General features: G+C 36.1%; 8 non-coding genes across 8 annotated transcripts; all 8 read left to right on the top strand.

The window, feature by feature from the left end:
• Nucleotides 1-1,938: 1,938 nt before the first annotated feature.
• TRNAL-CAG (transfer RNA leucine (anticodon CAG)) lies at nucleotides 1,939-2,021 on the top strand. The gene has a single exon. It is a non-coding gene; the product is annotated as a tRNA-Leu (tRNA).
• Nucleotides 2,022-3,912: 1,891 nt separating this feature from the next.
• On the top strand, nucleotides 3,913-3,995 carry TRNAL-CAG (transfer RNA leucine (anticodon CAG)). The gene has a single exon. It is a non-coding gene; the product is annotated as a tRNA-Leu (tRNA).
• Nucleotides 3,996-9,902: 5,907 nt separating this feature from the next.
• Nucleotides 9,903-9,985, top strand: TRNAL-CAG (transfer RNA leucine (anticodon CAG)). The gene has a single exon. It is a non-coding gene; the product is annotated as a tRNA-Leu (tRNA).
• A 1,903-nt stretch (nucleotides 9,986-11,888) lies between these two features.
• Nucleotides 11,889-11,971, top strand: TRNAL-CAG (transfer RNA leucine (anticodon CAG)). Its single transcript has one exon. It is a non-coding gene; the product is annotated as a tRNA-Leu (tRNA).
• Nucleotides 11,972-13,852: 1,881 nt separating this feature from the next.
• On the top strand, nucleotides 13,853-13,935 carry TRNAL-CAG (transfer RNA leucine (anticodon CAG)). Its single transcript has one exon. It is a non-coding gene; the product is annotated as a tRNA-Leu (tRNA).
• A 2,821-nt stretch (nucleotides 13,936-16,756) lies between these two features.
• Nucleotides 16,757-16,829, top strand: TRNAF-GAA (transfer RNA phenylalanine (anticodon GAA)). Its single transcript has one exon. It is a non-coding gene; the product is annotated as a tRNA-Phe (tRNA).
• Nucleotides 16,830-19,841: 3,012 nt separating this feature from the next.
• TRNAL-CAG (transfer RNA leucine (anticodon CAG)) lies at nucleotides 19,842-19,924 on the top strand. The gene has a single exon. It is a non-coding gene; the product is annotated as a tRNA-Leu (tRNA).
• A 2,849-nt stretch (nucleotides 19,925-22,773) lies between these two features.
• Nucleotides 22,774-22,846, top strand: TRNAF-GAA (transfer RNA phenylalanine (anticodon GAA)). Its single transcript has one exon. It is a non-coding gene; the product is annotated as a tRNA-Phe (tRNA).
• Nucleotides 22,847-27,453: the final 4,607 nt, after the last annotated feature.

Raw genomic sequence — 27,453 nt, 5'->3', positions numbered from 1 at the left:
CCCTGGAGGCGTGGGTTCAAATCCCACTTCTGACATCAACATTTAATTTCAAGTAACTTTATCTTCATGTAATGTGGTTTTGAAAAATTTCCTGAGAGTCTTTGGAGTGAATCTGAATTTGTCCTCTCAAAAAAGAACTCTAGGAACATCAAACAGATTTTTTGTGCATATGTCTGTTGTTCTTTTGGCACTAGAAAAATCCTTTGGACAGTCAATGAGGAGGGACTATTTCACCTCTTTGTGTTCTCTGTCCCTATTAGGGTAGGGAATCAACCTTCTACAGTGCTGTCATGAAATATATCTAGAAACGGATTTGCTGCTAAGTCTACTTTCATAGTTTTCACCTCATACATCAATAGACCATAACGATACTTAATAAACAAAAACTTAACAAGTAGGTAATCATAGTTTAAAAAATGTGAAATGCCCATGTCATTCTGACATGTTTCAGCACATTTTGGGACAAATGGTCTCACTTTTAACAATCAATAAAATATTTTCTCTAAATTTTTGTCTCTTTTTTGCTCCAATTGTTTGCATCTCATAAAAAATAAAACTTGATGTAACATTATGCATGCAAATTGTGTTTTATGTGCGACCATGACCTATTCTAGAAGCACAGGGTCAGAATTATACTGGTGCATGGAGACAAACTGAAAATGTAAAAATTCAATGGCAAAATTGCTGTCTTTTTCTACTCATTCACAAATAGTTAATGAATGTTATTAAATATGTACAGCAAAATGGAAGGCGTTTCAAATAGAAATCATGCTTCAAAAAACAGTCAAATGAAAAATTATAATATATCCCTCCTTGTGTGACACTTGACATTTGCAGAGTGTCAAACCCCCCAGAAAATGTATAGATATGGCAGAAATAGCTCAGTTGGGAGAGTGTTAGACTGAAGATCTAAAGGTCCTTGGTCCAATCCCGGGTTTCGGCAAAATGCTTTTTCTTCACCGTTTACATTTTAAGGAGATATTAAACAAAGCACATGGACTGATCATGATCAAAAGGCCTAAAAATCTTAACTATCTACAGAAAACAAAATGTTAAAAATTTGAGAAACGGTAACTTTTTCCTTTTGAACACATGAATGTTTTTTAGTAATTTTTCCTCTATTTTGTTTTATTTCAGATTGACTTAGCTGTAAGAGGATTAAAAGGTAACCTGATAGCTGAAACAGACAGCACTTATCAGACACTAGCTGAATGATTATAGTCAGCTTGTTTGACTTTGAAACACTGAGGCATTACTGAGACAAATGTCCTTAAAAAATATGCTGTGGACAACGTCAAAAAGGCAAAAAACACAAGCTCCACACAGGTCCGTCATCTTTAATTTGAAATATAGGAGGTTTCTACTTTAATGGTGAGACAAAGCATCTACATATTTGACATTGCTCCAGTGAGTAGAGCCCACTTAAAAATGTATGGGTTGCTTGCCTCTGCAAGCAAAAGCTGGGCACTAAGCTGGCATACTTGCAATGCTGGATGTTTCAGAGTGAAAACACCTATAGGCTGACAATAGTAATTGCAGGTGTTGATTAACTCATTGTGCAAAATAATTTCTAAAATGTGGTCACTTTGGGAGGTTTTCTGCTGTTTTGGTACTCTGCAAATTTCATCTGCAAGGTATTCCTGCAAAATCTGCATTGCAAAACCCAAATAGGGCTCTTCCTTTCAAAGCCCTGCTGTGTGGCCAAACAGTAGTTTCTGAAGAAATGTGGTGCATCACCGTATTTGTGAGAAATCTAACATTTCTAATATCCAAACAAAATAAATGGAGGTTTAAAAATTAATGAAGACGAAAAGTACGCATATAAAAAATGTTATTTATTGACTTTTTTGGGGTGGTGTGACAAGTTTGTAATCACAAGGAATGGTAACATTTCTGCTGACTAGCATGGAAGGAGTTAAGTTCCAATTGCATATCAAAGTCAGGATGGCCGAGCGGTCTAAGGCGCTGCGTTCAGGTCGCAGTCTCCCCTGGAGGCGTGGGTTCAAATCCCACTTCTGACATCAACATTTAATTTCAAGTAACTTTATCTTCATGTAATCTGGTTTTGAAAAATTTCCTGAGAGTCTTTGGAGTGAATCTGAATTTGTCCTCTCAAAAAAGAACTCTAGGAACATCAAACAGATTTTTTGTGCATATGTCTGTTGTTCTTTTGGCACTAGAAAAATCCTTTGGACAGTCAATGAGGAGGGACTATTTCACCTCTTTGTGTTCTCTGTCCCTATTAGGGTAGGGAATCAACCTTCTACAGTGCTGTCATGAAATATATCTAGAAACGGATTTGCTGGTAAGTCTACTTTCATAGTTTTCACCTCATACATCAATAGACCATAACGATACTTAATAAACAAAAACTTAACAAGTTGGTAATCATAGTTTAAAAAATGTGAAATGCCCATGTCATTCTGACATGTTTCAGCACATTTTGGGACAAATGGTCTCACTTTTAACAATCAATAAAATATTTTCTCTAAATTTTTGTCTCTTTTTTGCTCCAATTGTTTGCATCTCATAAAAAATAAAACTTGATGTAACATTATGCATACAAATTGTGTTTTATGTGTGACCATGACCTATTCTAGAAGCACAGGGTCAGAATTATACTGGTGCATGGAGACAAACTGAAAATGTAAAAATTCAATGGCAAAATTGCTGTCTTTTTCTACTCATTCACAAATAGTTAATGAATGTTATTAAATATGTACAGCAAAATGGAAGGCGTTTCAAATAGAAATCATGCTTCAAAAATCAGTCAAATGAAAAATTATAATATATCCCTCCAGGTGTGACACTTGACATTTGCAGAGTGTCAAACCCCCCAGAAAATGTATAGATATGGCTGAAATAGCTCAGTTGGGAGAGCGTTAGACTGAAGATCTAAAGGTCCCGGGTTTCGGCAAAATGCTTTTTCTTCACCGTTTACATTTTAAGGAGATATTAAACAAAGCACATGGACTGATCATGATCAAAAGGCCTAAAAATCTTAACTATCTACAGAAAACAAAATGTTAAAAATTTGAGAAACGGTAACTTTTTCCTTTTGAACACATGAATGTTTTTTAGTAATTTTTCCTCTATTTTGTTTTATTTCAGATTGACTTAGCTGTAAGAGGATTAAAAGGTAACCTGATAGCTGAAACAGACAGCACTTATCAGACACTAGCTGAATGATTATAGTCAGCTTGTTTGACTTTGAAACACTGAGGCATTACTGAGACAAATGTCCTTAAAAAATATGCTGTGGACAACGTCAAAAAGGCAAAAAACACAAGCTCCACACAGGTCCGTCATCTTTAATTTGAAATATAGGAGGTTTCTACTTTAATGGTGAGACAAAGCATCTACATATTTGACATTGCTCCAGTGAGTAGAGCCCACTTAAAAATGTATGGGTTGCTTGCCTCTGCAAGCAAAAGCTGGGCACTAAACTGGCATACTTGCAATGCTGGATGGTTCAGAGTGAAAACACCTATAGGCTGACAATAGTAATTGCAGGTGTTGATTAACTCATTGTGCAAAATAATTTCTAAAATGTGGTCACTTTGGGAGGTTTTCTGCTGTTTTGGTACTCTGCAAATTTCATCTGCAAGGTATTCCTGCAAAATCTGCATTGCAAAACCCAAATAGGGCTCTTCCTTTCAAAGCCCTGCTGTGTGGCCAAACAGTAGTTTCTGAAGAAATGTGGTGCATCACCGTATTTGTGAGAAATCTAACATTTCTAATATCCAAACAAAATAAATGGAGGTTTAAAAATTAATGCAGACGAAAAGTACGAATGTAAAAAATGTTATTTATTGACTTTTTTGGGGTGGTGTGACAAGTTTGTAATCACAAGGAATGGTAACATTTCTGCTGACTAGCATGGAAGGAGTTAAGTTCCAATTGCATATCGAAGTCAGGATGGCAGAGCGGTCTAAGGCGCTGCGTTCAGGTCGCAGTCTCCCCTGGAGGCGTGGGTTCAAATCCCACTTCTGACATCAACATTTAATTTCAAGTAACTTTATCTTCATGTAATGTGGTTTTGAAAAATTTCCTGAGAGTCTTTGGAGTGAATCTGAATTTGTCCTCTCAAAAAAGAACTCTAGGAACATCAAACAGATTTTTTGTGCATATGTCTGTTGTTCTTTTGGCACTAGAAAAATCCTTTGGACAGTCAATGAGGAGGGACTATTTCACCTCTTTGTGTTCTCTGTCCCTATTAGGGTAGGGAATCAACCTTCTACAGTGCTGTCATGAAATATATCTAGAAACGGATTTGCTGGTAAGTCTACTTTCATAGTTTTCACCTCATACATCAATAGACCATAACGATACTTAATAAACAAAAACTTAACAAGTTGGTAATCATAGTTTAAAAAATGTGAAATGCCCATGTCATTCTGACATGTTTCAGCACATTTTGGGACAAATGGTCTCACTTTTAACAATCAATAAAATATTTTCTCTAAATTTTTGTCTCTTTTTTGCTCCAATTGTTTGCATCTCATAAAAAATAAAACTTGATGTAACATTATGCATACAAATTGTGTTTTATGTGTGACCATGACCTATTCTAGAAGCACAGGGTCAGAATTATACTGGTGCATGGAGACAAACTGAAAATGTAAAAATTCAATGGCAAAATTGCTGTCTTTTTCTACTCATTCACAAATAGTTAATGAATGTTATTAAATATGTACAGCAAAATGGAAGGCGTTTCAAATAGAAATCATGCTTCAAAAATCAGTCAAATGAAAAATTATAATATATCCCTCCAGGTGTGACACTTGACATTTGCAGAGTGTCAAACCCCCCAGAAAATGTATAGATATGGCTGAAATAGCTCAGTTGGGAGAGCGTTAGACTGAAGATCTAAAGGTCCCTGGTCCAATCCCGGGTTTCGGCAAAATGCTTTTTCTTCACCGTTTACATTTTAAGGAGATATTAAACAAAGCACATGGACTGATCATGATCAAAAGGCCTAAAAATCTTAACTATCTACAGAAAACAAAATGTTAAAAATTTGAGAAACGGTAACTTTTTCCTTTTGAACACATGAATGTTTTTTAGTAATTTTTCCTCTATTTTGTTTTATTTCAGATTGACTTAGCTGTAAGAGGATTAAAAGGTAACCTGATAGCTGAAACAGACAGCACTTATCAGACACTAGCTGAATGATTATAGTCAGCTTGTTTGACTTTGAAACACTGAGGCATTACTGAGACAAATGTCCTTAAAAAATATGCTGTGGACAACGTCAAAAAGGCAAAAAACACAAGCTCCACACAGGTCCGTCATCTTTAATTTGAAATATAGGAGGTTTCTACTTTAATGGTGAGACAAAGCATCTACATATTTGACATTGCTCCAGTGAGTAGAGCCCACTTAAAAATGTATGGGTTGCTTGCCTCTGCAAGCAAAAGCTGGGCACTAAACTGGCATACTTGCAATGCTGGATGGTTCAGAGTGAAAACACCTATAGGCTGACAATAGTAATTGCAGGTGTTGATTAACTCATTGTGCAAAATAATTTCTAAAATGTGGTCACTTTGGGAGGTTTTCTGCTGTTTTGGTACTCTGCAAATTTCATCTGCAAGGTATTCCTGCAAAATCTGCATTGCAAAACCCAAATAGGGCTCTTCCTTTCAAAGCCCTGCTGTGTGGCCAAACAGTAGTTTCTGAAGAAATGTGGTGCATCACCGTATTTGTGAGAAATCTAACATTTCTAATATCCAAACAAAATAAATGGAGGTTTAAAAATTAATGCAGACGAAAAGTACGAATGTAAAAAATGTTATTTATTGACTTTTTTGGGGTGGTGTGACAAGTTTGTAATCACAAGGAATGGTAACATTTCTGCTGACTAGCATGGAAGGAGTTAAGTTCCAATTGCATATCGAAGTCAGGATGGCCGAGCGGTCTAAGGCGCAGCGTTCAGGTCGCAGTCTCCCCTGGAGGCGTGGGTTCAAATCCCACTTCTGACATCAACATTTAATTTCAAGTAACTTTATCTTCATGTAATGTGGTTTTGAAAAATTTCCTGAGAGTCTTTGGAGTGAATCTGAATTTGTCCTCTCAAAAAAGAACTCTAGGAACATCAAACAGATTTTTTGTGCATATGTCTGTTGTTCTTTTGGCACTAGAAAAATCCTTTGGACAGTCAATGAGGAGGGACTATTTCACCTCTTTGTGTTCTCTGTCCCTATTAGGGTAGGGAATCAACCTTCTACAGTGCTGTCATGAAATATATCTAGAAACGGATTTGCTGCTAAGTCTACTTTCATAGTTTTCACCTCATACATCAATAGACCATAACGATACTTAATAAACAAAAACTTAACAAGTTGGTAATCATAGTTTAAAAAATGTGAAATGCCCATGTCATTCTGACATGTTTCAGCACATTTTGGGACAAATGGTCTCACTTTTAACAATCAATAAAATATTTTCTCTAAATTTTTGTCTCTTTTTTGCTCCAATTGTTTGCATCTCATAAAAAATAAAACTTGATGTAACATTATGCATGCAAATTGTGTTTTATGTGCGACCATGACCTATTCTAGAAGCACAGGGTCAGAATTATACTGGTGCGTGGAAACAAACTGAAAATGTAAAAATTCAATGGCAAAATTGCTGTCTTTTTCTACTCATTCACAAATAGTTAATGAATGTTATTAAATATGTACAGCAAAATGGAAGGCGTTTCAAATAGAAATCATGCTTCAAAAAACAGTCAAATGAAAAATTATAATATATCCCTCCAGGTGTGACACTTGACATTTGCAGAGTGTCAAACCCCCCAGAAAATGTATAGATATGGCCGAAATAGCTCATTTGGGAGAGCGTTAGACTGAAGATCTAAAGGTCCCGGGTTTCGGCAAAATGCTTTTTCTTCACCATTTACATTTTAAGGAGATATTAAACAAAGCACATGGACTGATCATGATCAAAAGGCCTAAAAATCTTAACTATCTACAGAAAACAAAATGTTAAAAATTTGAGAAACGGTAACTTTTTCCTTTTGAACACATGAATGTTTTTTAGTAATTTTTCCTCTATTTTGTTTTATTTCAGATTGACTTAGCTGTAAGAGGATTAAAAGGTAACCTGATAGCTGAAACAGACAGCACTTATCAGACACTAGCTGAATGATTATAGTCAGCTTGTTTGACTTTGAAACACTGAGGCATTACTGAGACAAATGTCCTTAAAAAATATGCTGTGGACAAAGTCAAAAAGGCAAAAAACACAAGCTGAACACAGGTCCGTCATCTTTAATTTGAAATATAGGAGGTTTCTACTTTAATGGTGAGACAAAGCATCTACATATTTGACATTGCTCCAGTGAGTAGAGCCCACTTAAAAATGTATGGGTTGCTTGTCTCTGCAAGCAAAAGCTGGGCACTAAACTGGCATACTTGCAATGCTGGATGGTTCAGAGTGAAAACACCTATAGGCTGACAATAGTAATTGCAGGTGTTGATTAACTCATTGTGCAAAATAATTTCTAAAATGTGGTCACTTTGGGAGGTTTTCTGCTGTTTTGGTACTCTGCAAATTTCATCTGCAAGGTATTCCTGCAAAATCTGCATTGCAAAACCCAAATAGGGCTCTTCCTTTCAAAGCCCTGCTGTGTGGCCAAACAGTAGTTTCTGAAGAAATGTGGTGCATCACCGCATTTGTGAGAAATCTAACATTTCTAATATCCAAACAAAATAAATGGAGGTTTAAAAATTAATGCAGATGAAAAGTACGCATATAAAAAATGTTATTTATTGACTTTTTTGGGGTGGTGTGACGTTTTTAATCACAAGGAATGGTAACATTTCTGCTGACTAGCATGGAAGGAGTTAAGTTCCAATTGCATATTGAAGCGGTCTAAGGCGAGCGGTCTAATACCGAGCGGTCTAAGGCGCTGCGTTCAGGTCGCAGTCTCCCCTGGAGGCGTGGGTTCAAATCCCACTTCTGACATCAACATTTAATTTCAAGAAACTTTATCTTCATTTATTGATTAGATGAGGTCAAACAAAACTTAGTAATGTGGTTTTGAAAAATTTCCTGAGAGTCTTTGGAGTGAATCTGAATTTGTCCTCTCAAAAAAGAACTCTAGGAACATCAAACAGATTTTTTGTGCATATGTCTGTTGTTCTTTTGGCACTAGAAAAATCCTTTGGACAGTCAATGAGGAGGGACTATTTCACCTCTTTGTGTTCTCTGTCCCTATTAGGGTAGGGAATCAACCTTCTACAGTGCTGTCATGAAATATATCTAGAAACGGATTTGCTGGTAAGTCTACTTTCATAGTTTTCACCTCATACATCAATAGACCATAACGATACTTAATAAACAAAAACTTAACAAGTTGGTAATCATAGTTTAAAAAATGTGAAATGCCCATGTCATTCTGACATGTTTCAGCACATTTTGGGACAAATGGTCTCACTTTTAACAATCAATAAAATATTTTCTCTAAATTTTTGTCTCTTTTTTGCTCCAATTGTTTGCATCTCATAAAAAATAAAACTTGATGTAACATTATGCATGCAAATTGTGTTTTATGTGTGACCATGACCTATTCTAGAAGCACAGGGTCAGAATTATACTGGTGCGTGGAGACAAACTGAAAATGTAAAAATTCAATGGCAAAATTGCTGTCTTTTTCTACTCATTCACAAATAGTTAATGAATGTTATTAAATATGTACAGCAAAATGGAAGGCGTTTCAAATAGAAATCATGCTTCAAAAAACAGTCAAATGAAAAATTATAATATATCCCTCCAGGTGTGACACTTGACATTTGCAGAGTGTCAAACCCCCCAGAAATTGTATAGATATGGCTGAAATAGCTCAGTTGGGAGAGCGTTAGACTGAAGATCTAAAGGTCCCTGGTCCAATCCCGGGTTTCGGCAAAATGCTTTTTCTTCACCGTTTACATTTTAAGGAGTTATTAAACAAAGCACATGGACTGATCATGATCAAAAGGCCTAAAAATCTTAACTATCTACAGAAAACAAAATGTTAAAAATTTGAGAAACGGTAACTTTTTCCTTTTGAACACATGAATGTTTTTTAGTAATTTTTCCTCTATTTTGTTTTATTTCAGATTGACTTAGCTGTAAGAGGATTAAAAGGTAACCTGATAGCTGAAACAGACAGCACTTATCAGACACTAGCTGAATGATTATAGTCAGCTTGTTTGACTTTGAAACACTGAGGCATTACTGAGACAAATGTCCTTAAAAAATATGCTGTGGACAACGTCAAAAAGGCAAAAAACACAAGCTCCACACAGGTCCGTCATCTTTAATTTGAAATATAGGAGGTTTCTACTTTAATGGTGAGACAAAGCATCTACATATTTGACATTGCTCCAGTGAGTAGAGCCCACTTAAAAATGTATGGGTTGCTTGCCTCTGCAAGCAAAAGCTGGGCACTAAACTGGCATACTTGCAATGCTGGATGGTTCAGAGTGAAAACACCTATAGGCTGACAATAGTAATTGCAGGTGTTGATTAACTCATTGTGCAAAATAATTTCTAAAATGTGGTCACTTTGGGAGGTTTTCTGCTGTTTTGGTACTCTGCAAATTTCATCTGCAAGGTATTCCTGCAAAATCTGCATTGCAAAACCCAAATAGGGCTCTTCCTTTCAAAGCCCTGCTGTGTGGCCAAACAGTAGTTTCTGAAGAAATGTGGTGCATCACCGTATTTGTGAGAAATCTAACATTTCTAATATGCAAACAAAATAAATGGAGGTTTAAAAATTAATGCAGACGAAAAGTACGCATATAAAAAATGTTATTTATTGACTTTTTTGGGGTGGTGTGACAAGTTTGTAATCACAAGGAATGGTAACATTTCTGCTGACTAGCATGGAAGGAGTTAAGTTCCAATTGCATATCAAAGTCAGGATGGCCGAGCGGTCTAAGGCGCTGCGTTCAGGTCGCAGTCTCCCCTGGAGGCGTGGGTTCAAATCCCACTTCTGACATCAACATTTAATTTCAAGTAACTTTATCTTCATGTAATGTGGTTTTGAAAAATTTCCTGAGAGTCTTTGGAGTGAATCTGAATTTGTCCTCTCAAAAAAGAACTCTAGGAACATCAAACAGATTTTTTGAGCATATGTCTGTTGTTCTTTTGGCACTAGAAAAATCCTTTGGACAGTCAATGAGGAGGGACTATTTCACCTCTTTGTGTTCTCTGTCCCTATTAGGGTAGGGAATCAACCTTCTACAGTGCTGTCATGAAATATATCTAGAAACGGATTTGCTGGTAAGTCTACTTTCATAGTTTTCACCTCATACATCAATAGACCATAACGATACTTAATAAACAAAAACTTAACAAGTTGGTAATCATAGTTTAAAAAATGTGAAATGCCCATGTCATTCTGACATGTTTCAGCACATTTTGGGACAAATGGTCTCACTTTTAACAATCAATAAAATATTTTCTCTAAATTTTTGTCTCTTTTTTGCTCCAATTGTTTGCATCTCATAAAAAATAAAACTTGATGTAACATTATGCATGCAAATTGTGTTTTATGTGTGACCATGACCTATTCTAGAAGCACAGGGTCAGAATTATACTGGTGCATGGAGACAAACTGAAAATGTAAAAATTCAATGGCAAAATTGCTGTCTTTTTCTACTCATTCACAAATAGTTAATGAATGTTATTAAATATGTACAGCAAAATGGAAGGCGTTTCAAATAGAAATCATGCTTCAAAAAACAGTCAAATGAAAAATTATAATATATCCCTCCAGGTGTGACACTTGACATTTGCAGAGTGTCAAACCCCCCAGAAAATGTATAGATATGGCTGAAATATCTCAGTTGGGAGAGCGTTAGACTGAAGATCTAAAGGTCCCTGGTCCAATCCCGGGTTTCGGCAAAATGCTTTTTCTTCACCGTTTACATTTTAAGGAGATATTAAACAAAGCACATGGACTGATCATGATCAAAAGGCCTAAAAATCTTAACTATCTACAGAAAACAAAATGTTAAAAATTTGAGAAACGGTAACTTTTTCCTTTTGAACACATGAATGTTTTTTAGTAATTTTTCCTCTATTTTGTTTTATTTCAGATTGACTTAGCTGTAAGAGGATTAAAAGGTAACCTGATGGCTGAAACAGACAGCACTTATCAGACACTAGCTGAATGATTATAGTCAGCTTGTTTGACTTTGAAACACTGAGGCATTACTGAGACAAATGTCCTTAAAAAATATGCTGTGGACAACGTCAAAAAGGCAAAAAACACAAGCTCCACACAGGTCCGTCATCTTTAATTTGAAATATAGGAGGTTTCTACTTTAATGGTGAGACAAAGCATCTACATATTTGACATTGCTCCAGTGAGTAGAGCCCACTTAAAAATGTATGGGTTGCTTGCCTCTGCAAGCAAAAGCTGGGCACTAAACTGGCATACTTGCAATGCTGGATGGTTCAGAGTGAAAACACCTATAGCCTGACAATAGTAATTGCAGGTGTTGATTAACTCATTGTGCAAAATAATTTCTAAAATGTGGTCACTTTGGGAGGTTTTCTGCTGTTTTGGTACTCTGCAAATTTCATCTGCAAGGTATTCCTGCAAAATCTGCATTGCAAAACCCAAATAGGGCTCTTCCTTTCAAAGCCCTGCTGTGTGGCCAAACAGTAGTTTCTGAAGAAATGTGGTGCATCACCGTATTTGTGAGAAATCTAACATTTCTAATATCCAAACAAAATAAATGGAGGTTTAAAAATTAATGCAGACGAAAAGTACGCATATAAAAAATGTTATTTATTGACTTTTTTGGGGTGGTGTGACAAGTTTGTAATCACAACGAATGGTAACATTTCTGCTGACTAGCATGGAAGGAGTTAAGTTCCAATTGCATATCAAAGTCAGGATGGCCGAGCGGTCTAAGGCGCTGCGTTCAGGTCGCAGTCTCCCCTGGAGGCGTGGGTTCAAATCCCACTTCTGACATCAACATTTAATTTCAAGTAACTTTATCTTCATGTAATGTGGTTTTGAAAAATTTCCTGAGAGTCTTTGGAGTGAATCTGAATTTGTCCTCTCAAAAAAGAACTCTAGGAACATCAAACAGATTTTTTGTGCATATGTCTGTTGTTCTTTTGGCACTAGAAAAATCCTTTGGACAGTCAATGAGGAGGGACTATTTCACCTCTTTGTGTTCTCTGTCCCTATTAGGGTAGGGAATCAACCTTCTACAGTGCTGTCATGAAATATATCTAGAAACGGATTTGCTGGTAAGTCTACTTTCATAGTTTTCACCTCATACATCAATAGACCATAACGATACTTAATAAACAAAAACTTAACAAGTTGGTAATCATAGTTTAAAAAATGTGAAATGCCCATGTCATTCTGACATGTTTCAGCACATTTTGGGACAAATGGTCTCACTTTTAACAATCAATAAAATATTTTCTCTAAATTTTTGTCTCTTTTTTGCTCCAATTGTTTGCATCTCATAAAAAATAAAACTTGATGTAACATTATGCATGCAAATTGTGTTTTATGTGCGACCATGACCTATTCTAGAAGCACAGGGTCAGAATTATACTGGTGCGTGGAAACAAACTGAAAATGTAAAAATTCAATGGCAAAATTGCTGTCTTTTTCTACTCATTCACAAATAGTTAATGAATGTTATTAAATATGTACAGCAAAATGGAAGGCGTTTCAAATAGAAATCATGCTTCAAAAAACAGTCAAATGAAAAATTATAATATATCCCTCCAGGTGTGACACTTGACATTTGCAGAGTGTCAAACCCCCCAGAAAATGTATAGATATGGCCGAAATAGCTCAGTTGGGAGAGCGTTAGACTGAAGATCTAAAGGTCCCGGGTTTCGGCAAAATGCTTTTTCTTCACCATTTACATTTTAAGGAGATATTAAACAAAGCACATGGACTGATCATGATCAAAAGGCCTAAAAATCTTAACTATCTACAGAAAACAAAATGTTAAAAATTTGAGAAACGGTAACTTTTTCCTTTTGAACACATGAATGTTTTTTAGTAATTTTTCCTCTATTTTGTTTTATTTCAGATTGACTTAGCTGTAAGAGGATTAAAAGGTAACCTGATAGCTGAAACAGACAGCACTTATCAGACACTAGCTGAATGATTATAGTCAGCTTGTTTGACTTTGAAACACTGAGGCATTACTGTCCTTAAAAAATAGCTGTGGACAAAGTCAAAAAGGCAAAAAACACAAGCTGAACACAGGTCCGTCATCTTTAATTTGAAATATAGGAGGTTTCTACTTTAATGGTGAGACAAAGCATCTACATATTTGACATTGCTCCAGTGAGTAGAGCCCACTTAAAAATGTATGGGTTGCTTGCCTCTGCAAGCAAAAGCTGGGCACTAAACTGGCATACTTGCAATGCTGGATGGTTCAGAGTGAAAACACCTATAGGCTGACAATAGTAATTGCAGGTGTTGATTAACTCATTGTGCAAAATAATTTCTAAAATGTGGTCACTTTGGGAGGTTTTCTGCTGTTTTGGTACTCTGCAAATTTCATCTGCAAGGTATTCCTGCAAAATCTGCATTGCAAAACCCAAATAGGGCTCTTCCTTTCAAAGCCCTGCTGTGTGGCCAAACAGTAGTTTCTGAAGAAATGTGGTGCATCACCGTATTTGTGAGAAATCTAACATTTCTAATATCCAAACAAAATAAATGGAGGTTTAAAAATTAATGCAGACGAAAAGTACGCATATAAAAAATGTTATTTATTGACTTTTTTGGGGTGGTGTGACAAGTTTGTAATCACAAGGAATGGTAACATTTCTGCTGACTAGCATGGAAGGAGTTAAGTTCCAATTGCATATCGAAGTCAGGATGGCCGAGCGGTCTAAGGCGCTGCGTTCAGGTCGCAGTCTCCCCTGGAGGCGTGGGTTCAAATCCCACTTCTGACATCAACATTTAATTTCAAGTAACTTTATCTTCATGTAATGTGGTTTTGAAAAATTTCCTGAGAGTCTTTGGAGTGAATCTGAATTTGTCCTCTCAAAAAAGAACTCTAGGAACATCAAACAGATTTTTTGTGCATATGTCTGTTGTTCTTTTGGCACTAGAAAAATCCTTTGGACAGTCAATGAGGAGGGACTATTTCACCTCTTTGTGTTCTCTGTCCCTATTAGGGTAGGGAATCAACCTTCTACAGTGCTGTCATGAAATATATCTAGAAACGGATTTGCTGGTAAGTCTACTTTCATAGTTTTCACCTCATACATCAATAGACCATAACGATACTTAATAAACAAAAACTTAACAAGTTGGTAATCATAGTTTAAAAAATGTGAAATGCCCATGTCATTCTGACATGTTTCAGCACATTTTGGGACAAATGGTCTCACTTTTAACAATCAATAAAATATTTTCTCTAAATTTTTGTCTCTTTTTTGCTCCAATTGTTTGCATCTCATAAAAAATAAAACTTGATGTAACATTATGCATGCAAATTGTGTTTTATGTGTGACCATGACCTATTCTAGAAGCACAGGGTCAGAATTATACTGGTGCATGGAGACAAACTGAAAATGTAAAAATTCAATGGCAAAATTGCTGTCTTTTTCTACTCATTCACAAATAGTTAATGAATGTTATTAAATATGTACAGCAAAATGGAAGGCGTTTCAAATAGAAATCATGCTTCAAAAAACAGTCAAATGAAAAATTATAATATATCCCTCCAGGTGTGACACTTGACATTTGCAGAGTGTCAAACCCCCCAGAAAATGTATAGATATGGCTGAAATAGCTCAGTTGGGAGAGCGTTAGACTGAAGATCTAAAGGTCCCTGGTCCAATCCCGGGTTTCGGCAAAATGCTTTTTCTTCACCGTTTACATTTTAAGGAGATATTAAACAAAGCACATGGACTGATCATGATCAAAAGGCCTAAAAATCTTAACTATCTACAGAAAACAAAATGTTAAAAATTTGAGAAACGGTAACTTTTTCCTTTTGAACACATGAATGTTTTTTAGTAATTTTTCCTCTATTTTGTTTTATTTCAGATTGACTTAGCTGTAAGAGGATTAAAAGGTAACCTGATAGCTGAAACAGACAGCACTTATCAGACACTAGCTGAATGATTATAGTCAGCTTGTTTGACTTTGAAACACTGAGGCATTACTGAGACAAATGTCCTTAAAAAATATGCTGTGGACAACGTCAAAAAGGCAAAAAACACAAGCTCCACACAGGTCCGTCATCTTTAATTTGAAATATAGGAGGTTTCTACTTTAATGGTGAGACAAAGCATCTACATATTTGACATTGCTCCAGTGAGTAGAGCCCACTTAAAAATGTATGGGTTGCTTGCCTCTGCAAGCAAAAGCTGGGCACTAAACTGGCATACTTGCAATGCTGGATGGTTCAGAGTGAAAACACCTATAGGCTGACAATAGTAATTGCAGGTGTTGATTAACTCATTGTGCAAAATAATTTCTAAAATGTGGTCACTTTGGGAGGTTTTCTGCTGTTTTGGTACTCTGCAAATTTCATCTGCAAGGTATTCCTGCAAAATCTGCATTGCAAAACCCAAATAGGGCTCTTCCTTTCAAAGCCCTGCTGTGTGGCCAAACAGTAGTTTCTGAAGAAATGTGGTGCATCACCGTATTTGTGAGAAATCTAACATTTCTAATATCCAAACAAAATAAATGGAGGTTTAAAAATTAATGCAGACGAAAAGTACGCATATAAAAAATGTTATTTATTGACTTTTTTGGGGTGGTGTGACAAGTTTGTAATCACAAGGAATGGTAACATTTCTGCTGACTAGCATGGAAGGAGTTAAGCTCCAATTGCATATCCAAGTCAGGATGGCCGAGCTGTCTAAGGCGCTGCGTTCAGGTCGCAGTCTCCCCTGGAGGCGTGGGTTCAAATCCCACTTCTGACATCAACATTTAATTTCAAGTAACTTTATCTTCATGTAATGTGGTTTTGAAAAATTTCCTGAGAGTCTTTGGAGTGAATCTGAATTTGTCCTCTCAAAAAAGAACTCTAGGAACATCAAACAGATTTTTTGTGCATATGTCTGTTGTTCTTTTGGCACTAGAAAAATCCTTTGGACAGTCAATGAGGAGGGACTATTTCACCTCTTTGTGTTCTCTGTCCCTATTAGGGTAGGGAATCAACCTTCTACAGTGCTGTCATGAAATATATCTAGAAACGGATTTGCTGGTAAGTCTACTTTCATAGTTTTCACCTCATACATCAATAGACCATAACGATACTTAATAAACAAAAACTTAACAAGTAGGTAATCATAGTTTAAAAAATGTGAAATGCCCATGTCATTCTGACATGTTTCAGCACATTTTGGGACAAATGGTCTCACTTTTAACAATCAATAAAATATTTTCTCTAAATTTTTGTCTCTTTTTTGCTCCAATTGTTTGCATCTCATAAAAAATAAAACTTGATGTAACATTATGCATGCAAATTGTGTTTTATGTGCGACCATGACCTATTCTAGAAGCACAGGGTCAGAATTATACTGGTGCGTGGAGACAAACTGAAAATGTAAAAATTCAATGGCAAAATTGCTGTCTTTTTCTACTCATTCACAAATAGTTAATGAATGTTATTAAATATGTACAGCAAAATGGAAGGCGTTTCAAATAGAAATCATGCTTCAAAAAACAGTCAAATGAAAAATTATAATATATCCCTCCAGGTGTGACACTTGACATTTGCAGAGTGTCAAACCCCCCTGAAAATGTATAGATATGGCCGAAATAGCTCAGTTGGGAGAGCGTTAGACTGAAGATCTAAAGGTCCCTGGTCCAATCCCGGGTTTCGGCAAAATGCTTTTTCTTCACCGTTTACATTTTAAGGAGATATTAAACAAAGCACATGGACTGATCATGATCAAAAGGCCTAAAAATCTTAACTATCTACAGAAAACAAAATGTTAAAAATTTGAGAAACGGTAACTTTTTCCTTTTGAACACATGAATGTTTTTTAGTAATTTTTCCTCTATTTTGTTTTATTTCAGATTGACTTAGCTGTAAGAGGATTAAAAGGTAACCTGATAGCTGAAACAGACAGCACTTATCAGACACTAGCTGAATGATTATAGTCAGCTTGTTTGACTTTGAAACACTGAGGCATTACTGAGACAAATGTCCTTAAAAAATAGCTGTGGACAAAGTCAAAAAGGCAAAAAAACACAAGCTCCACACAGGTCCGTCATCTTTAATTTGAAATATAGGAGGTTTCTACTTTAATGGTGAGACAAAGCATCTACATATTTGACATTGCTCCAGTGAGTAGAGCCCACTTAAAAATGTATGGGTTGCTTGCCTCTGCAAGCAAAAGCTGGGCACTAAACTGGCATACTTGCAATGCTGGATGGTTCAGAGTGAAAACACCTATAGGCTGACAATAGTAATTGCAGGTGTTGATTAACTCATTGTGCAAAATAATTTCTAAAATGTGGTCACTTTGGGAGGTTTTCTGCTGTTTTGGTACTCTGCAAATTTCATCTGCAAGGTATTCCTGCAAAATCTGCATTGCAAAACCCAAATAGGGCTCTTCCTTTCAAAGCCCTGCTGTGTGGCCAAACAGTAGTTTCTGAAGAAATGTGGTGCATCACCGTATTTGTGAGAAATCTAACATTTCTAATATCCAAACAAAATAAATGGAGGTTTAAAAATTAATGCAGACGAAAAGTACGCATATAAAAAATGTTATTTATTGACTTTTTTGGGGTGGTGTGACAAGTTTGTAATCACAAGGAATGGTAACATTTCTGCTGACTAGCATGGAAGGAGTTAAGTTCCAATTGCATATCGAAGTCAGGATGGCCGAGCGGTCTAAGGCGCAGCGTTCAGGTCGCAGTCTCCCCTGGAGGCGTGGGTTCAAATCCCACTTCTGACATCAACATTTAATTTCAAGAAACTTTATCTTCATTTATTGATTAGATGAGGTCAAACAAAACTTAGTGATGTGGTTTTGAAAAATTTCCTGAGAGTCTTTGGAGTGAATCTGAATTTGTCCTCTCAAAAAAGAACTCTAGGAACATCAAACAGATTTTTTGTGCATATGTCTGTTGTTCTTTTGGCACTAGAAAAATCCTTTGGACAGTCAATGAGGAGGGACTATTTCACCTCTTTGTGTTCTCTGTCCCTATTAGGGTAGGGAATCAACCTTCTACAGTGCTGTCATGAAATATATCTAGAAACGGATTTGCTGGTAAGTCTACTTTCATAGTTTTCACCTCATACATCAATAGACCATAACGATACTTAATAAACAAAAACTTAACAAGTTGGTAATCATAGTTTAAAAAATGTGAAATGCCCATGTCATTCTGACATGTTTCACCACATTTTGGGACAAATGGTCTCACTTTTAACAATCAATAAAATATTTTCTCTAAATTTTTGTCTCTTTTTTGCTCCAATTGTTTGCATCTCATAAAAAATAAAACTTGATGTAACATTATGCATGCAAATTGTGTTTTATGTGTGACCATGACCTATTCTAGAAGCACAGGGTCAGAATTATACTGGTGCGTGGAGACAAACTGAAAATGTAAAAATTCAATGGCAAAATTGCTGTCTTTTTCTACTCATTCACAAATAGTTAATGAATGTTATTAAATATGTACAGCAAAATGGAAGGCGTTTCAAATAGAAATCATGCTTCAAAAAACAGTCAAATGAAAAATTATAATATATCCCTCCAGGTGTGACACTTGACATTTGCAGAGTGTCAAACCCCCCAGAAAATGTATAGATATGGCTGAAATATCTCAGTTGGGAGAGCGTTAGACTGAAGATCTAAAGGTCCCTGGTCCAATCCCGGGTTTCGGCAAAATGCTTTTTCTTCACCGTTTACATTTTAAGGAGATATTAAACAAAGCACATGGACTGATCATGATCAAAAGGCCTAAAAATCTTAACTATCTACAGAAAACAAAATGTTAAAAATTTGAGAAACGGTAACTTTTTCCTTTTGAACACATGAATGTTTTTTAGTAATTTTTCCTCTATTTTGTTTTATTTCAGATTGACTTAGCTGTAAGAGGATTAAAAGGTAACCTGATAGCTGAAACAGACAGCACTTATCAGACACTAGCTGAATGATTATAGTCAGCTTGTTTGACTTTGAAACACTGAGGCATTACTGAGACAAATGTCCTTAAAAAATATGCTGTGGACAACGTCAAAAAGGCAAAAAACACAAGCTCCACACAGGTCCGTCATCTTTAATTTGAAATATAGGAGGTTTCTACTTTAATGGTGAGACAAAGCATCTACATATTTGACATTGCTCCAGTGAGTAGAGCCCACTTAAAAATGTATGGGTTGCTTGCCTCTGCAAGCAAAAGCTGGGCACTAAACTGGCATACTTGCAATGCTGGATGGTTCAGAGTGAAAACACCTATAGGCTGACAATAGTAATTGCAGGTGTTGATTAACTCATTGTGCAAAATAATTTCTAAAATGTGGTCACTTTGGGAGGTTTTCTGCTGTTTTGGTACTCTGCAAATTTCATCTGCAAGGTATTCCTGCAAAATCTGCATTGCAAAACCCAAATAGGGCTCTTCCTTTCAAAGCCCTGCTGTGTGGCCAAACAGTAGTTTCTGAAGAAATGTGGTGCATCACCGTATTTGTGAGAAATCTAACATTTCTAATATCCAAACAAAATAAATGGAGGTTTAAAAATTAATGCAGACGAAAAGTACGCATATAAAAAATGTTATTTATTGACTTTTTTGGGGTGGTGTGACAAGTTTGTAATCACAAGGAATGGTAACATTTCTGCTGACTAGCATGGAAGGAGTTAAGTTCCAATTGCATATCCAAGTCAGGATGGCTGAGCGGTCTAAGGTGCTGTGTTCAGGTCGCAGTCTCCCCTGGAGGCGTGGGTTCAAATCCCACTTCTGACATCAACATTTAATTTCAAGTAACTTTATCTTCATGTAATGTGGTTTTGAAAAATTTCCTGAGAGTCTTTGGAGTGAATCTGAATTTGTCCTCTCAAAAAAGAACTCTAGGAACATCAAACAGATTTTTTGTGCATATGTCTGTTGTTCTTTTGGCACTAGAAAAATCCTTTGGACAGTCAATGAGGAGGGACTATTTCACCTCTTTGTGTTCTCTGTCCCTATTAGGGTAGGGAATCAACCTTCTACAGTGCTGTCATGAAATATATCTAGAAACGGATTTGCTGGTAAGTCTACTTTCATAGTTTTCACCTCATACATCAATAGACCATAACGATACTTAATAAACAAAAACTTAACAAGTTGGTAATCATAGTTTAAAAAATGTGAAATGCCCATGTCATTCTGACATGTTTCAGCACATTTTGGGACAAATGGTCTCACTTTTAACAATCAATAAAATATTTTCTCTAAATTTTTGTCTCTTTTTTGCTCCAATTGTTTGCATCTCATAAAAAATAAAACTTGATGTAACATTATGCATGCAAATTGTGTTTTATGTGCGACCATGACCTATTCTAGAAGCACAGGGTCAGAATTATACTGGTGCGTGGAGACAAACTGAAAATGTAAAAATTCAATGGCAAAATTGCTGTCTTTTTCTACTCATTCACAAATAGTTAATGAATGTTATTAAATATGTACAGCAAAATGGAAGGCGTTTCAAATAGAAATCATGCTTCAAAAAACAGTCAAATGAAAAATTATAATATATCCCTCCAGGTGTGACACTTGACATTTGCAGAGTGTCAAACCCCCCTGAAAATGTATAGATATGGCCGAAATAGCTCAGTTGGGAGAGCGTTAGACTGAAGATCTAAAGGTCCATGGTCCAATCCCGGGTTTCGGCAAAATGCTTTTTCTTCACCGTTTACATTTTAAGGAGATATTAAACAAAGCACATGGACTGATCATGATCAAAAGGCCTAAAAATCTTAACTATCTACAGAAAACAAAATGTTAAAAATTTGAGAAACGGTAACTTTTTCCTTTTGAACACATGAATGTTTTTTAGTAATTTTTCCTCTATTTTGTTTTATTTCAGATTGACTTAGCTGTAAGAGGATTAAAAGGTAACCTGATAGCTGAAACAGACAGCACTTATCAGACACTAGCTGAATGATTATAGTCAGCTTGTTTGACTTTGAAACACTGAGGCATTACTGAGACAAATGTCCTTAAAAAATAGCTGTGGACAAAGTCAAAAAGGCAAAAAACACAAGCTCCACACAGGTCCGTCATCTTTAATTTGAAATATAGGAGGTTTCTACTTTAATGGTGAGACAAAGCATCTACATATTTGACATTGCTCCAGTGAGTAGAGCCCACTTAAAAATGTATGGGTTGCTTGCCTCTGCAAGCAAAAGCTGGGCACTAAACTGGCATACTTGCAATGCTGGATGGTTCAGAGTGAAAACACCTATAGGCTGACAATAGTAATTGCAGGTGTTGATTAACTCATTGTGCAAAATAATTTCTAAAATGTGGTCACTTTGGGAGGTTTTCTGCTGTTTTGGTACTCTGCAAATTTCATCTGCAAGGTATTCCTGCAAAATCTGCATTGCAAAACCCAAATAGGGCTCTTCCTTTCAAAGCCCTGCTGTGTGGCCAAACAGTAGTTTCTGAAGAAATGTGGTGCATCACCGTATTTGTGAGAAATCTAACATTTCTAATATCCAAACAAAATAAATGGAGGTTTAAAAATTAATGCAGACGAAAAGTACGCATATAAAAAATGTTATTTATTGACTTTTTTGGGGTGGTGTGACAAGTTTGTAATCACAAGGAATGGTAACATTTCTGCTGACTAGCATGGAAGAAGTTAAGTTCCAATTGCATATCGAAGTCAGGATGGCTGAGCGGTCTAAGGCGCAGCGTTCAGGTCGCAGTCTCCTGGAGGCGTGGGTTCAAATCCCACTTCTGACATCAACATTTAATTTCAAGAAACTTTATCTTCATTTATTGATTAGATGAGGTCAAACAAAACTTAGTAATGTGGTTTTGAAAAATTTCCTGAGAGTCTTTGGAGTGAATCTGAATTTGTCCTCTCAAAAAAGAACTCTAGGAACATCAAACAGATTTTTTGTGCATATGTCTGTTGTTCTTTTGGCACTAGAAAAATCCTTTGGACAGTCAATGAGGAGGGACTATTTCACCTCTTTGTGTTCTCTGTCCCTATTAGGGTAGGGAATCAACCTTCTACAGTGCTGTCATGAAATATATCTAGAAACGGATTTGCTGGTAAGTCTACTTTCATAGTTTTCACCTCATACATCAATAGACCATAACGATACTTAATAAACAAAAACTTAACAAGTAGGTAATCATAGTTTAAAAAATGTGAAATGCCCATGTCATTCTGACATGTTTCAGCACATTTTGGGACAAATGGTCTCACTTTTAACAATCAATAAAATATTTTCTCTAAATTTTTGTCTCTTTTTTGCTCCAATTGTTTGCATCTCATAAAAAATAAAACTTGATGTAACATTATGCATGCAAATTGTGTTTTATGTGCGACCATGACCTATTCTAGAAGCACAGGGTCAGAATTATACTGGTGCGTGGAGACAAACTGAAAATGTAAAAATTCAATGGCAAAATTGCTGTCTTTTTCTACTCATTCACAAATAGTTAATGAATGTTATTAAATATGTACAGCAAAATGGAAGGCGTTTCAAATAGAAATCATGCTTCAAAAAACAGTCAAATGAAAAATTATAATATATCCCTCCAGGTGTGACACTTGACATTTGCAGAGTGTCAAACCCCCCAGAAAATGTATAGATATGGCCGAAATAGCTCAGTTGGGAGAGCGTTAGACTGAAGATCTAAAGGTCCCTGGTCCAATCCCGGGTTTCGGCAAAATGCTTTTTCTTCACCGTTTACATTTTAAGGAGATATTAAACAAAGCACATGGACTGATCATGATCAAAAGGCCTAAAAATCTTAACTATCTACAGAAAACAAAATGTTAAAAATTTGAGAAACGGTAACTTTTTCCTTTTGAACACATGAATGTTTTTTAGTAATTTTTCCTCTATTTTGTTTTATTTCAGATTGACTTAGCTGTAAGAGGATTAAAAGGTAACCTGATAGCTGAAACAGACAGCACTTATCAGACACTAGCTGAATGATTATAGTCAGCTTGTTTGACTTTGAAACACTGAGGCATTACTGAGACAAATGTCCTTAAAAAATAGCTGTGGACAAAGTCAAAAAGGCAAAAAAACACAAGCTCCACACAGGTCCGTCATCTTTAATTTGAAATATAGGAGGTTTCTACTTTAATGGTGAGACAAAGCATCTACATATTTGACATTGCTCCAGTGAGTAGAGCCCACTTAAAAATGTATGGGTTGCTTGTCTCTGCAAGCAAAAGCTGGGCACTAAACTGGCATACTTGCAATGCTGGATGGTTCAGAGTGAAAACACCTATAGGCTGACAATAGTAATTGCAGGTGTTGATTAACTCATTGTGCAAAATAATTTCTAAAATGTGGTCACTTTGGGAGGTTTTCTGCTGTTTTGGTACTCTGCAAATTTCATCTGCAAGGTATTCCTGCAAAATCTGCATTGCAAAACCCAAATAGGGCTCTTCCTTTCAAAGCCCTGCTGTGTGGCCAAACAGTAGTTTCTGAAGAAATGTGGTGCATCACCGTATTTGTGAGAAATCTAACATTTCTAATATCCAAACAAAATAAATGGAGGTTTAAAAATTAATGCAGACGAAAAGTACGCATATAAAAAATGTTATTTATTGACTTTTTTGGGGTGGTGTGACAAGTTTGTAATCACAAGGAATGGTAACATTTCTGCTGACTAGCATGGAAGGAGTTAAGTTCCAATTGCATATCAAAGTCAGGATGGCCGAGCGGTCTAAGGCGCAGCGTTCAGGTCGCAGTCTCCCCTGGAGGCGTGGGTTCAAATCACACTTCTGACATCAACATTTAATTTCAAGAAACTTTATCTTCATTTATTGATTAGATGAGGTCAAACAAAACTTAGTAATGTGGTTTTGAAAAATTTCCTGAGAGTCTTTGGAGTGAATCTCAATTTGTCTTCTCAAAAAAGAACTCTAGTAACATCAAACACATTTTTTGTGCATATGTCTGTTGTTCTTTTGGCACTAGAAAAATCCTTTGGACAGTCAATGAGGAGGGACTATTTCACCTCTTTGTGTTCTCTGTCCCTATTAGGGTAGGGAATCAACCTTCTACAGTGCTGTCATGAAATATATCTAGAAACGGATTTGCTGGTAAGTCTACTTTCATAGTTTTCACCTCATACATCAATAGACCATAACGATACTTAATAAACAAAAACTTAACAAGTAGGTAATCATAGTTTAAAAAATGTGAAATGCCCATGTCATTCTGACATGTTTCAGCACATTTTGGGACAAATGGTCTCACTTTTAACAATCAATAAAATATTTTCTCTAAATTTTTGTCTCTTTTTTGCTCCAATTGTTTGCATCTCATAAAAAATAAAACTTGATGTAACATTATGCATGCAAATTGTGTTTTATGTGCGACCATGACCTATTCTAGAAGCACAGGGTCAGAATTATACTGGTGCATGGAGACAAACTGAAAATGTAAAAATTCAATGGCAAAATTGCTGTCTTTTTCTACTCATTCACAAATAGTTAATGAATGTTATTAAATATGTACAGCAAAATGGAAGGCGTTTCAAATAGAAATCATGCTTCAAAAAACAGTCAAATGAAAAATTATAATATATCCCTCCAGGTGTGACACTTGACATTTGCAGAGTGTCAAACCCCCCAGAAAATGTATAGATATGGCCGAAATAGCTCAGTTGGGAGAGCGTTAGACTGAAGATCTAAAGGTCCCGGGTTTCGGCAAAATGCTTTTTCTTCACCATTTACATTTTAAGGAGATGTGCATCACCGCATTTGTGAGAAATCTAACATTTCTAATATCCAAACAAAATAAATGGAGGTTTAAAAATTAATGCAGACGAAAAGTACGCATATAAAAAATGTTATTTATTGACTTTTTTGGGGTGGTGTGACAAGTTTTTAATCACAAGGAATGGTAACATTTCTGCTGACTAGCATGGAAGGAGTTAAGTTCCAATTGCATATCGAAGTCAGGATGGCCGAGCGGTCTAAGGCGCTGCGTTCAGGTCGCAGTCTCCCCTGGAGGCATGTAATGTGGTTTTGAAAAATTTCCTGAGAGTCTTTGGAGTGAATCTGAATTTGTCCTCTCAAAAAAGAACTCTAGGAACATCAAACAGATTTTTTGTGCATATGTCTGTTGTTCTTTTGGCACTAGAAAAATCCTTTGGACAGTCAATGAGGAGGGACTATTTCACCTCTTTGTGTTCTCTGTCCCTATTAGGGTAGGGAATCAACCTTCTACAGTGCTGTCATGAAATATATCTAGAAACGGATTTGCTGGTAAGTCTACTTTCATAGTTTTCACCTCATACATCAATAGACCATAACGATACTTAATAAACAAAAACTTAACAAGTAGGTAATCATAGTTTAAAAAATGTGAAATGCCCATGTCATTCTGACATGTTTCAGCAAATTTTGGGACAAATGGTCTCACTTTTAACAATCAATAAAATATTTTCTCTAAATTGTTGTCTCTTTTTTGCTCAAATTGTTTGCATCTCATAAAAAATAAAACTTGATGTAACATTATGCATGCAAATTGTGTTTTATGTGCGACCATGACCTATTCTAGAAGCACAGGGTCAGAATTATACTGGTGCATGGAGACAAACTGAAAATGTAAAAATTCAATGGCAAAATTGCTGTCTTTTTCTACTCATTCACAAATAGTCAATGAATGTTATTAAATATGTACAGCAAAATGGAAGGCGTTTCAAATAGAAATCATGCTTCAAAAAACAGTCAATTGAAAAATTATAATATATCCCTCCAGGTGTGACACTTGACATTTGCAGAGTGTCAAACCCCCCAGAAAATGTGTAGATATGGCCGAAATATCTCAGTTGGGAGAGCGTTAGACTGAAGATCTAAAGGTCCCTAGTCCAATCCCGGGTTTCGGCAAAATGCTTTTTCTTCACCGTTTACATTCTAAGGAGATATTAAACAAAGCACATGGACTGATCATGATCAAAATGCCTAAAAATCTTAACTATCTACAGAAAACAAAATGTTAAAAATTTGAGAAACAGTAACTTTTTCCTTTTGAACACATGAATGTTTTTTAGTAATTTTTCCTCTATTTTGTTTTATTTCAGATTGACTTAGCTGTAAGAGGATTAAAAGGTAACCTGATAGCTGAAACAGACAGCACTTATCAGACACTAGCTGAATGATTATAGTCAGCTTGTTTGACTTTGAAACACTGAGGCATTACTGAGACAAATGTCCTTAAAAAATATGCTGTGGACAAAGTCAAAAAGGCAAAAAACACAAGCTCCACACAGGTCCGTCATCTTTAATTTGAAATATAGGAGGTTTCTACTTTAATGGTGAGACAAAGCATCTACATATTTGACATTGCTCCAGTGAGTAGAGCCCACTTAAAAATGTATGGGTTGCTTGTCTCTGCAAGCAAAAGCTGGGCACTAAACTGGCATACTTGCAATGCTGGATGGTTCAGAGTGAAAACACCTATAGGCTGACAATAGTAATTGCAGGTGTTGATTAACTCATTGTGCAAAATAATTTCTAAAATGTGATCACTTTGGGAGGTTTTCTGCTGTTTTGGTACTCTGCAAATTTCATCTGCAAGGTATTCCTGCAAAATCTGCATTGCAAAACCCAAATAGGGCTCTTCCTTTCAAAGCCCTGCTGTGTGGCCAAACAGTAGTTTCTGAAGAAATGTGGTGCATCACCGCATTTGTGAGAAATCTAACATTTCTAATATCCAAACAAAATAAATGGAGGTTTAAAAATTAATGCAGACGAAAAGTACGCATATAAAAAATGTTATTTATTGACTTTTTTGGGGTGGTGTGACAAGTTTTTAATCACAAGGAATGGTAACATTTCTGCTGACTAGCATGGAAGGAGTTAAGTTCCAATTGCATATCGAAGCGGTCTAAGGCGAGCGGTCTAACACCGAGTGGTCTAAGGTGCTGTGTTCAGGTCGCAGTCTCCCCTCGAGGCGTGGGTTCAAATCCCACTTCTGACATTTAATTTCAAGAAACTTTATCTTCATTTATTGATTAGATGAGGTCAAACAAAACTTAGTAATGTGGTTTTGAAAAATTTCCTGAGAGTCTTTGGAGTGAATCTGAATTTGTCCTCTCAAAAAAGAACTCTAGGAACATCAAACAGATTTTTTGTGCATATGTCTGTTGTTCTTTTGGCACTAGAAAAATCCTTTGGACAGTCAATGAGGAGGGACTATTTCACCTCTTTGTGTTCTCTGTCCCTATTAGGGTAGGGAATCAACCTTCTACAGTGCTGTCATGAAATATATCTAGAAACGGATTTGCTGGTAAGTCTACTTTCATAG

This window comes from Dendrobates tinctorius, unplaced genomic scaffold (genome assembly GCF_039654945.1).
Source record: "Dendrobates tinctorius isolate UK_male_01 unplaced genomic scaffold, ASM3965494v1 ptg000184l, whole genome shotgun sequence".
Taxonomy (NCBI): Eukaryota; Metazoa; Chordata; class Amphibia; order Anura; family Dendrobatidae; genus Dendrobates; species Dendrobates tinctorius.
The sequence above is the reverse complement of the archived record's forward strand: the minus strand, read 5'-3'. Positions and strand labels throughout refer to the sequence as shown.